The sequence below is a fragment of the Pinus tabuliformis genome, chromosome 1_1, assembly GCF_031772625.1.
Source record: "Pinus tabuliformis cultivar Carrire ecotype Pingquan chromosome 1_1, CPIR1, whole genome shotgun sequence".
In the NCBI taxonomy this organism is placed as follows: domain Eukaryota; kingdom Viridiplantae; phylum Streptophyta; class Pinopsida; order Pinales; family Pinaceae; genus Pinus; species Pinus tabuliformis.
Genome location: NC_142297.1, coordinates 423090832 through 423103829, shown reverse-complemented (window position 1 = coordinate 423103829; position 12998 = coordinate 423090832).

Here is a 12998-nt window from a genome sequence, read left to right as displayed (position 1 = left end):
GCTGAAAATAGTGAGCCAGTACTTTCATCCTTCTGCTCGCAGTAGGTTTCCCACCAGTCCTTGACGTGGGGGGCTGCTTTGAGAAGAGCAAAAACAATCTTTTCCCGACTTGAAAATTCATGAACAGAAAAATAACCCTCTAGTAGATTTAACCATTTATCTACGGCATCGGCGTCTATCTGACCCTCGAATATGGGGATTTCAAAATTAACTTGTACCTTAAAGGGTGTGGCGTTTCCAGAGGAGCTGCTGGAAGCCGATGCGCCGCTTCTGGGTAGCCGCTGAAGGATCTGCACAAAGTTGTCCATCATCGCGTTCCGTTGTCGCTCGAGCGCTTCTTCGAGCAAGATTTTGATGGGATCTCCTGCCCCCTCGTCTTTCTTCTCGTCCGCCATGGGAGGCCGTCGGGATTTGCGAGGCTGGTCTTGCAAAGGTTCAACCAGTTCAAGCCCTAACTCCTTATATCCCGACCTTGTTGGGGACATGCAAAGAAAAACAGAGAAAAAGCAGACCGCTCTGATACCACTGATCCGGATTTAAACAGGAACGCAACAAATTACAGAGATAACCATATACACAAAGATGTCGCGGAAATAATACTTCATTTCATTAATGGAAAATACTGAAATATGCTTACAAACAGAAATGGCAATAAACTAGCTAGGGCGATGGTAGCTTATCTCTGAGAAGAGATGTGATGGCTACATGCCTCTGAACTGTGTTACAATGAGGCTCGAAGGCCTATTTATTGTTGAGAAACAATGGAAAAACCCTTAACATTCCAAAACCTAACCCTAGGAGATGAAACGCCAAACTGTGGGCCCCGTTTGGGGGTAAGTTGGTACATCAACTTCCCGGGGTCGTAATTTTGGCATATGATCTCCGTTTGACGCGTACAATAGCTCATTAGAAAGATCTATCTGAGCACTATCATTGTTGGAACGGGCAACACGTCCATACCATGGACTCGTGTTGCCCCCGGATTCCCCAAAAAACGTCGTTTAGGGCCTCAAAACGGCTCCGGAAGTTCAGGACCCGAAAAACTGCTAAAAATAGTAAGTTGTGCTACAAATAAGGAAACTGAAAATGCTGAGAAAGACAATGGTGGGGGTCCAGGTGGACTTGGCAGGTGGCCACCAATATCCACCTGGATCAAGGGGGATACCCACCCGGTCCGGAACCTGGTTGGCGGCTCCTTGCCCGTTTGGAGTAGCGGGTCCGACTGGGGATGACGGGACCAGCTTCCCGATGCATGGGATGTGTATGTGTGTGTGTGTGGAATTTTGGTTAGGTTATTTCTAAGAAACATTCTAAAACCACTGTAAATCTATCTTGCAAACTTGAATCTAAATTACTATAATCAAATGAAAAACAACACACAGAATTTACATTAACCCGGGATGTTTCTTTTGTTATGCGATCTAGAAAGATTTCTAACATCACCTGGTAATAAAGATCATTCAACTGATATCAGAATATAAATCAATAAAGATAAACCATTCTGCATAAGAAGTTAGGCAGAGCGGTTGTGAACAGCACATCGCATAATCAAATCATTCGCATATTAAGCATAAATAGATAAATCCATCGTACAGAAGTGCCAAATGATAACTTATATATTCATACATTAGCATGCAAACAATATCAGCTATATATCGCTTTAAGAATACAAGCAGAAATTAATCAAGAGATAAAAGTACCATTAATGACTAATCCTTACTCATAGACTTCAAACAATAACAATCTACCTCTACTTGCTTCTAACGTCTACCAAGAGTACAGAAGTGAAACATCAGTAGCAGACATAAAAATGCAAACATAAATAAATCACGATCCTTCCATTCATCAAAACCTCCTATGAGGGTGCAGAAGTGCATGTTCTGAGGACAAGTTTTTGACAAATTTCTGGACCCTTCTCCAATGCAATGAGAAGGGTTGAAATACTACTATCTAATCCTAATAATAGTATTATTACAAAATTTAGGATACGGCTCTCAAATGACAGCCCTTTTTCTAATTCAGTAAAACAAAAAGAAAAACAACTTTCTAAATTGAAATTACTTCCTAATTTGGTCCCTGAAATTGCAGTTATCAACCATGGGCTTGAGAAGAGTCGGTTGACCGACTTCCGTGCTTAGTTGGGCTACGAAAATAGCGTCCATAAGAGCTGGCGCTACTTTCTCGGCTGCGTTAATGATGCACCTTACCGTCATGCATTGGCTGTGAGGCTTAACTAAGTAAGTCCAGTAACTTTCCCAGTTTAACCTAGCCAATGCCTGCATTGTCTTCCCGTTTGCCTGTGCTTTCTGCTTCCATTCTGCTCCCAGTTGTAACGCATTTGGTAAGTATCCCGGGGTAGACTCTGAAATCAAATTAGCTCTATGCAAATTTTCATTTACACAATCGATAAGTATGGTTGCCTGTGTTGCCGCTGACTCTGCCGCCTGCTCCGCCTGTGTTATTTGCTCATCCCATTTGTTGAAGAGCAAATCTTTGTGATTTTCATTAATCTTAGGTGCCCCTGCTTTCTTCCCTTCCTCGTCATTTTTCCAAGCCAGATACTCTATTACTCTTTTGTTGGCCTGGTCATAGTCATTCTGTAATTCCACTACCTGGCTGGTAATCTTGTCGCTCAGCTCACAAAAATGCCTCTACTGTGATATTCTACGTGCCATGTCCTCCTGTTGCTGTGACAGTTGGTCGTTCAAGCTGATGGATTCTGAAATAAATTCTGTTAGCTTGGGTTCATCCTTGTGCATTCCTTGCACCGTCTGCAGTTGCTTTTCCTTTTCTTCAATATTTCTTTGGTGGCTCAGCTGCATCTGGCGAAAGTCTTCTTGCAGTTTTTCAAGCTGCTTGGAAGATTCAGCGTTTATATTGGCTTGTTGCAACTGTTGTTGCAGCAGTTGTATTTGGCTTTCACGTTCTTTTAGAAGTTGCTGAACTTCGGAAGCCTTGTCGATGGTCGCAGAAGCATATGCTCCTGCAATCTGAGAAAACTTGGTGAGGTTTTCGGTTGGATTGCTATTCGGATCTTTCCACAAGACATCTAGGTGTTCAGCATCTTGAGCTAGCGCATCCGCAAGCTTTCTTTTCTTTCTTTGTCTCCTTACAACTGCCTTGTGCTGTGGGCTGTAGAATACGTCCAGTGGAGGGATCTCTTCTACGCTAAGTAGAAGTTCTGAGGATGGAGCGATAGGAAGATGCTCCATCTCTGTGGTACTACTGACTATGGTTGAGAAGACCTCTTGCGCTACCTGCGTGTTGTCCACGGGTGTTTTCAGGACCTGACCTTCAAGATTAATCAGTTCATTGAAGGTCTCCCATTCTTTATCTAATTCTACTGTAACAAGAGGTGCTTCGGTGACGGGGGGAGGAACTTCTCTTGATGATGAGGCGGCAACTTGCTGCTGAGCCATCGAGCTTGACTGAGCTGTGTCCTTGATTGTTTCTTCGTTTCTTTCTTCTTTGCGGACAGACTCTTCAAGATCTGGAGATATTTCTTGCACGGCGCTGGAATCAGATTTGGAGGTACTGGAGTGTTCACTGAGGCTGACGCTTGGAGTCGGTTCTCTGGCAGCTATCCGCAGCACTTCCAGTGGAATGTTAGCCAGCCTCCTTTCTCTATACAATGTGAATTTCTGGAAGTCGTCCGGGGACAGCCTCGATCGTGCTTCCTGCAAAACTTCTTTGAGCGAGTTTTTTCCCTGAAAAAGATCGTCAAACAGATCTTTCTGTCCAGAGAACACACTTATCCTGACGCTAGTTGTAAATTCCTGGGCGACTTTATTTGGGTCGAATGGCCTTGGTGGGAGTTTAAATAGTTGGAGACACGTCACATTCTCCACCTCACCAAAAGTGTGCCCTACATCGAATAAAGAGAAGACCCCGCACGTGACTGGGAATTGAGGCCAAATGGCCTTCTTTTTGTTCTTTAGGTCCTTAGTTAAACCACCTTCAGAACAAGTCTGATAAGCAATTTCTCGAGCCAACAATTTATCTGGGATATATAAGGGTAGGACATGCGGGGGTACTGTGCTTCCAAAAACTCGGATATAGGTAAACCATTCTTCTCCAAACCATTTTGCGATGGAGATGATATCAATCTGTGCCTCGGGAGAGCATCTTGGGGGATCTTTATCGTATATTATCTTATGTATGGGTAATATAAGTCCATGGAAAATCTGGTAAAAATGGGGGGCGAACTGGGAATCCCACAGAATTTTATGATAGACATGAATAGGCAATGGGTCCTAGGTAGTCCATTGCCAACCCATGGTAGGGAATTTTGATACGAGACAGACAGAATCCATTATGTAGGCAGACAAATAAAAAGGCGAATAGACTCTTTGGGAGTGGGATCTTTTAGAATGGTAGTGGAGGACTGCCATGTACAGAGTGTCAGAAAGGATTTTGGCCCAATCGACTATCTCAGAGCTAGTCGCGGCATCAATCAGCGGTAGCCATTCAGGTGAAAATTTATTGATATCTGGCTTGTCGAATATTCTACAGAGCATGGCTGTAGCAAAGCAATATGGAGAAGTAAGAGAACCAGTGCTATACATACCGTTCTTATCTTTCTTTAATGGCTCATCTCTTCTTAACCACTCCTTAGTTGTGTCTGATAGGTCCGTATTTTCTGTTGCGAACTTCTCAACAAATTCTGTGTTGTAGGTCGCTTGCAGCTCAGGTAGATGATACATGAGCTTCAGGTCTTGAGCTGCAAACGATCCTACGGGCCCATGTCCCTGGACCTTGAACTATCTATGGTGCAACTCCGCATCATCTAGTATCCATTTGATCATGTCTGTGTATGGCAGGATCTTTGGCCTCGCTGCTATCCTATGGAGGAAAGAACATGCTAGATCTTCCAGAGATGCCTCTGAAGAACGTGATGCACCTGCGACAGCAGCAGTTACCTTGATTATTCTCGGATTTTCTTCCTCCAATATCTTATACATTCCTTCCAAGTTGAGATGCCTGCATCTTTATTGCATGCAGTATCTGTGTAGAGGGGCGCCATCTCTTTGGTCTTTTCCCTTGTCTCTGAGCTCTGAGCTTTGTTCTTCTTCCCCATCTCGCTTAGCATTTCTGTTCGGTTTTGCCTTCGCACTTTGCTCCTACAGGTTACGAACGAAAATGGAAAGATTGATCAGAAGGGTGATGGGAGAGTTTTAAATGCAAGAGATAGATTAGATACGCCACCTTACGTGAAACAAATCCGCATTAAGGCACGCGTCTTTATGCCACTTAATAACTGACAACTAATTCATTACTAACATTGAATGCGCATAATTCCCAAGTCAGGTAATGGTAAGTGGATTTTTCTTTGGGTGGCGTGCCCGAAAGAGTCGTACCGAGGTGCTTTTATGACTTGCCAACTCATCCTCGCATGCCGCGCGATCGCAAAGGTTAGTGATCGCAACATCGCAGATCGCCATATCGCAGATCGCAATGATTCAAATGTTTGCCAACGTGCCCAGCCTCATTTCTGCGATATGCGATCGCGCGATCGCAACATCGCAGATCGGCGGACTTTGAAGCTTTTCTTTATGGACGCTAGTGTATTGCGATGCGATGTTGTTCATTAATACCGAGGCGGTGCGCATATTGGTTTTTAGGGGTGAAACGAAGGCATCTCTTTGATTTTTTTTTTTTGTGAAGCAATCTTAGGATTTGTTTTTATGAACACAGGTCTAGGCTTAAGTCGTCTAAGGACCTTTTTCTACGTTTTATGCTTGTAATTTCAAAAGAAGTCTTTGTTTTCTTTTTCCGGAAATTAACTAAGGGTCCCCTATTCAATCTATCATTATGACTGATATTAGGCTGAATTAGGGGGGGGTTGTTGCTGGCCACAACACATATGTATAGGGATCTTGTTGTAACTTTTGAGTGAGTACCCACACTTCTTTGTCATTCTTCCATTCATCCCTTGCTTCATTTATCCAATCTAGTTGGATAATAAAAATGGTGCAAAGCAATGCTTCCGCATCCTCATGCTTTCTTAAGAGTGTATTTGGCACACCACTTTGCTTCCCTTTTTTGTAGATGGTTTCAAAGTCATAACCAAAGATCTTTGTGACCCATTTTTTCTGCTCTTCTGAAGATAATCTTTGTTCTAAAATTATTTGAGACTATCATGATCTGTTTTTACCTTAAAGTGTCTTCCAATTAGATACGGTCGCCATTTCTTAAGTGGATATAGTATTGCCAACATTTCATTCTCATAAATAGTTTTGTGTAAATACTTTCCTTTGATTGGACGACTTTCGAAAGAAATATTTCTTTCTTCTTGAATTAAAACAACACCAATTCCATTTCTTGAGCCATCGCATTCCACAACAAACGTTTCTTTGAAGTTGGGTGTAGCTAAGACCGATGCTTGGCACATTTCCTCTTTAAGATGTTCAAAGGCCTTCGTTTCCTCTAGAGTGCATGATAATGCATCTTTCTTCAATAATTTTGTTAGGGGTGTTGCTATTCTTCCATAATTCTTAACAAACATGTGATAACATGCTATCTACCTAGGAAATCCTCACAAATGCTTTACGGATGTGTGGATTTTCCATTCCTTAATGGCTTTAATTTTGCTACAGTCTACCTTAACACCTTCATGACATACAATATGACGTAGTTATTCCACCTCTTATACTACAAAGAAACATTTGGAGCTTTTTGCATATAACTATTTCTCCTCCAATAGTTTGTGCACCCTATCAACATGTTGAACATGATCCTTCCAAGACTTGTTGTAGATTAGTATATCATCAAAAAAACTAACACAATTTTTCTAAGGAAGAGTTTGAAAATGGAATTCATCAAACCTTGAAATGTAGAAGGTGCATTGGTAAAGCCAAAGTCCATGACCAAAAATTTATAATGAGCCTCATAAGTTATAAATTTTGTTTTCATAATGTCTTCAATCTTCATTCTGATTTGATGATATCCTAAACGAACATATAACTTGGTTAAATAAATTGATCCATGCAATTCATCCAATAATTCATAAATGACAGGAATGGGAAATTTATCCTTAATAGTGAGCTTTTTGAGCTCCCTATAATCCAGACACATGCGCCATGATCCAACCTTCTTGTGCACTAATACTAGTGGAGCAGAGAAAGAACTTTGACTAGGTTGAATTATACCTACCTTTAGCATTCCTGCAACCATACATTCGATTTCACTCTTTTGGGCATAGGGATATTTGTAAGGCCCTATGTTTGGAGGAATACTTCCTAGAATCAAATAAATATCATGATCATGATCAGAAATAGGTGGGAGGCCTTTGGGAGTCTCAAATACCTTGGAATGATTGTCCAAGATTTTTTAGTTATGGAAAAAGATGATTTCGATGTGGGAACCTTTAGCGAACATAGCTGTGAAATTATGCCTCGTTGTTTTTATTTAGAAGCTTTGTCATTTTGTTAGAGCTTATTATATTTCCTATTTTCCCTACGATAACCCTTAATTCAACTTTCTTTCCTTCCGAAAAAATTTTCAAAAAAAGTTCTTGAAAATTAAAAGTTAAGATACCCAAAGATTGTAGCCATTGGACTCTTTGTACAACATTAGCACCACCCATTAGAATGGAAAGCATTGGGTTATTCAATATATATTCCCCCATGGATAGCTTGATATTATGGCACTTTCCAAGGAAATTTATGGTTCCTCCACTTGCAACCATCACTTAACACTCTAATGTTGGATATAGGGAGCAATTCAATTCCTTGGCTATCTTACAATGAATTAAATTATGGGCACTGCCTGAATCAATCAACACTATTACTTTTTTCATCTTGATATGTCCCTTTATCTTGATAGTTTGAGCAGTGGTAATTCTAGCCAATGCATTACAAGATATCGCATAATTCTGTTTTTCTTTCTCTATGGTTTGTTCCTAGTGCATATCCTCTTCTTTTCACATTTCTTTTTCCTTTTCTTTATCCTCTTCACAATATATGTAAAATAATTTCTTCTCGGCACACTTATGACCTTTAGTGTATTTTCTATCATAAATGTAAAAAAGTGCTTTTGCTCTTTTTTCTTCCAATTGTTGTGGTGTCAACCTTGTAGGTTGTGAAAGGCTAGGGGCAAAATCACTTCCATCTTTATAGTTGTGAGTGGTAGGCTTCCTTGTTGCCATAATATTTATTTCCATTTTCCTTGCCAGCCTGAATGCCTTCTCCAATGAATTAGGTTCCCAAAGGAGAACCTCATGTTGGATGATATCCTCTAAAGTCCCTATGAACACATAAATCATATGCTCCTCTCGAATATCTTTTACCCTTATATTTAATTTTTGGAAGTCCTTAATGTTCTCCCTCATTGGACCCTTTTGTTTGAGATTTATCAATTGTCTAAAAAAGGTGTTTCTTTTTGTATCCTCACAATGTGCTATCATTTCTTCCGTAAATTTGCCCAAGTGACAATCTTTTTACAAGAGCAAAGCCATTGATACCATACAAACTGATTTGGCTCCAAATATAATGTTGCAATGCATACCTTTTGTGTGTTTTTCACATTATGGAGACCGAAATATTGATCCATCTGTAGTAACCATGTTACGAGATCCTTTCCATGTTCCAAAGATCAATATGAGGAAGTTTGATGGCAAGGATCCTCTAACATGGATACTACAAATGGAGCAATATTTCGATCTCCATAATGTCAAAAAAACACACAAGATACACATTGCAACTTTACATTTGGAACCAAATTAGATTGTATGGTATCGATGGCTTTTCTCTCATAAATAAATTTTCACTTGGGCAATTTTTACGGAAGAAATGATAGCACATTATGAGCATACAAAAAACAACATCTTTTTTAGCCAATTGATAAATCTCAAACAAAAGGCTTCAACGATGGATCACATTGAGGACTTCCAAAAATTAAATATAAGGGTAAAAGATATTCCATGGGAGCATAGGATTGATGTGTTCATATGGACTTTAATGGATAACATCCAACATGAGGTTTTCCTTTGGGAACCTGATTCATTGGAGAAGGCATTCAGGTTGGCAAGAAAACTTTTAAGAAAAATTATGGCAAGAAGGAAGCCTACCACTCACAACTACAAGGATGGAAGTGTTGTTTTCCCTAGGCTTCCAAAACCTACAAGGTTGGCACCACAATAATTGGAAGAAAAAAGAGAAAAAAGGCTTTAGAGGCGTCCCTCTTTTAAAAGATGGAATTTACAGGTTTTAAGATAGCTTGAGAGTGAAAAGAGGTTAAAGAGAAGAAGAACCTTACAGTAGGAGGGGGAAAAGTTGAATTTTTAGGAAGTAAGTGAGATGATTGCAAGGAAGTGAAGAGTTGATATGCTCTTCAGGAAAAACAAGTCTATTGGTTGGAAAGGAATTGGTTAGGCAAGTAGATCCAAGAAATATTGTTGAAGATGAGATCTTATTATAGATCTTATAAAATTTAATGTGATGTTTATGTTAACTTGGTCATCAAAAGAATAATCTTTCCAAGACTAGATTGGTAGCAACTACCATATCAAGTATGTTATGTCAAAGGAGAAGCAGAAGGAAAATCTCTTAGATGAGAGAATGGTGACATAATCCAACTGAAAATAAATTTGGGAAAATTAAGAATAGTGAGCAGTGGAATATTCATCATCCAACAACTTTGAAAGTTGAGGAACAAGAGTGCTCAAGAAGGGGTTCTACTATAGAGAACCTAGAGAAGAGAAGATATTAGGAGGATGACCTGGTATGGGTGAAAATCAACAAACTTGTTATAGAGAAGAGAAGGGATTGTTGCAGCTTAGTAGTAGATAATTAGAGCTTACAAGAGGAAGAGATCTATATGAATGTTATTAGTCATAGCAGGGGTTCAGACGAAAGTCACAGGTGAAAGAATAAAAGTGCCAAAGTAGTTGGACTCAAGGGAATGAGGGGTGAAGGATTTCAAAAGGGGATGGTTGAGTTAAGAGTAGAATTAAATCATGTGAAATTGTTTCTACAAGAAAGTCAATATGACGAGAGTTATGGGGTGATAATGTGGAAGAAGAATGTGAGATGTATTCCTTGTAAAGGAAGTTGAGATAGAACGTGCATGTCAAATTGGAAAAAGAAATGAGAGGAAATAAGTGTGAAATGAATTTTTTTGTATGTAAATTTGAATAAGGATTTTTCTTTGATGAAGAGAGAGTTTTTGGAGGAATGATTGGAAGAATATCCATGTGATGGATATTGCATAAAGGTTATAAATACAATTCAAGAATATTTTTCTAAATTATATGAGGAGCTAGAATTCTTGGAAGAGAGAATAATGAACCAAGGATTGCATATTCAAAATGAAAAATGTAATTTGGAAAAGGAGAAGATTGTCTTGTATGACAAAGAAGATGAAACTGCAAGCTACAACCACTAGGTTGTAAAGGACATAAATAGATTATAATTAAATGAATATTGATTAAATTTTGTAACAAAAGAATGTATGGATCAACCTAAAGGCAACAAATTTTAGCCAAGGATTGAATTAAAAGATGAGATTGACAAAATGAAACTAAGAAGGTATATTTATTTGTATGAATAAACAACCTATGCTTCTAAGGAAATTTTTAAGAAATGTATTGGCAAGCTTCAACTGTTCGTTAGCAAGTAAAGTTTAAAGTTTGCAACAAAACTAGTACAAGGAGGTACAATTTGATTAAATATATGTTAATATTTTTAAGTTTAATTGTGAAGGTGACAATAGTGGAAGGTAAGGATATTTGCAGTAGCCTAGAGAAAAGAGTAGTCGAAGGGTTGTAGAGGAAAGAACCAAGAAGATGTGAAAAGCCAAAAATGAGGACAGAGTTTGGTAAGCTATCATGTATAAATGTGGAGACTTGTTACTGTAGAGGCATGTTTCCCAATGTGATGGGAGGGTCACATGATGATGTTGGGATAAATTTTGATTTTTTTTTAAGAAATTGTAAATATTTGCATTAAGAAGTGAATTTTGTTTTCAAAATAAATTGGAGGAATTATTTCCTAATGTAAATATATTTTCAGTTTTCCTTATTTTGTGTAGAAGGGGAACCAATTCATCTTGGGACTCTTGGTTTCCCCATGTTAGCTTTCTTTTAAAGAGAAAGAGTGTTTGGAAAATGTGAAGTGGAGGAGAAGAGATAAAGGTCGAAAGAGGCTTCGGATGCATATGCCCACATTTTGTATCTAGCAAGGTTTAATGTATATTTGAATTTGATTAATGAGAAACAAGTTTATATGCCTTTGTGTTTGTTAATTTATCTATATGTATATTATTAATGAAGATTTGATTTAGTAATCTCTCCACTTGTTAAGTTGATTTATATTAAGGATCTGAATGTGTCGAGAAGTGTGGTGGTTGTACGCTTTCAGGGCAAGTTTATTTTTGTTCAAGTGTGATTTGGAGATGAACATATATTCACTTGTGCATATGGCTTAGGGATTGAGTTCCATTAATGTGTTGTAGATGTTATATATTGATGGTATGCTATTATTGAGCCCTGTATTGTCATGGATATTTGAGTACCTACTATTGATATGTGACTGGTGCTGGTACATTGTAGATTGAGTTCAAATTGAAAGAAAATATGAATATTGTGGCCTCAACCGTTGTGCGGTTTGTTCATGGTTATTTTTAGTTTTTTTTTCAAAATACATCTCAGGAGGTGCCTATGCCTTTTGGGCTAGTAAGTGCATGGTTATGTGTTGTGAAGCCCATCAACAAAAATATAGCACTCTCTTTTTGGTATTTTTTAATATATTCCACAAACCTTTCATATTTCTCTTCTATCTTGTATGTTTGAGTTAGCTTTGCAATCCTGGTGTAGAAGGGCATCATAATTAAATTATTGTGTTATTTAGAAAGTATAGACCATGTAGAATTGAATGGGACCAAAGGTGATTCGTTTCAACTTCTTGAAATTCGAAATAGAGTATTTTTGGGTGCTACAAAATTATTTCACACTGCCTACACGATTTTAATTGCACTATGAAATTATTTCACAACACCTATAAGCATAAATTTCAGGACTCTATGTTTGGGTTTTAAATGCCTATTTTTCCTTCCCGTTGCACCATTTGATAAGATGAATCCCATGTAATTGGATGAGGAGGGAAAAAATGGGAAGGTGAGAGAAAAATATCTCACAAAAAATTTTGAAGACAATCCATATTCTTAGGTTGACTGCACACATTAATGTTGCATGGAATTTTATGGAATTTGAGGTTAATAAAGGGTTGTGTTTGGATTTAGCCTTGGGTTATTGGTAGTCACAGTAACCCAGTTTTTCATCACATGGTCTCTTTTTTAAATTTGTTCCAAATTTTGTCTTATTGTAGTGAATAACCACATATGTGGAGAGTCCAATCAAGTAATGCAATGAGTATTGTTATGAAGAGTATTCAAGAGAGGCACCTCGTGAATCATCGATCAACAAATTCATTTATGAAAAAAAGTTTAACTTGTCTTCAGAGCCACAAACCCACAATAATTTAGGGGTGTGAAAGTAATAAGGGCCATTGTGGCAATAGTAATAAAATATTACATCTTAAGTTTGGAGTAAAGCTAAAAGTATGTTAGAGGCCTTGATATTTAATTGTTTTATTCTCATACAAAAAAAGAGGAGTGAGATGTCAAGTAAGAAAACTCAAAATTGATATCTCTATGCAAGGTTCTTTACCAAATTATCAAGAATACCATTACTCTCAAATTAAAACCCATGTAGATTTGTAATTAGAAGACAAACCACAGGTACCAAAGAAACAATTTTTTCTTTCAAAATTAGGAATGAGGACAAAATTTTCATCAAATTAGATATTGCCATAGAGCTCATGGAAAGATTAAGGTTTAGGATATCTATTTATTTTGTATATTGTATATTATTAGTGCATCGGTTAGGTCAGGTGATTCTTAATGAGGTTTAGGAGATTTATATATTTTGTATATTGGGAATGATTGTACTTTGGATATCAATATTTAGTTCTTATTAGTTTATGTTAACTTAGACATGGGAT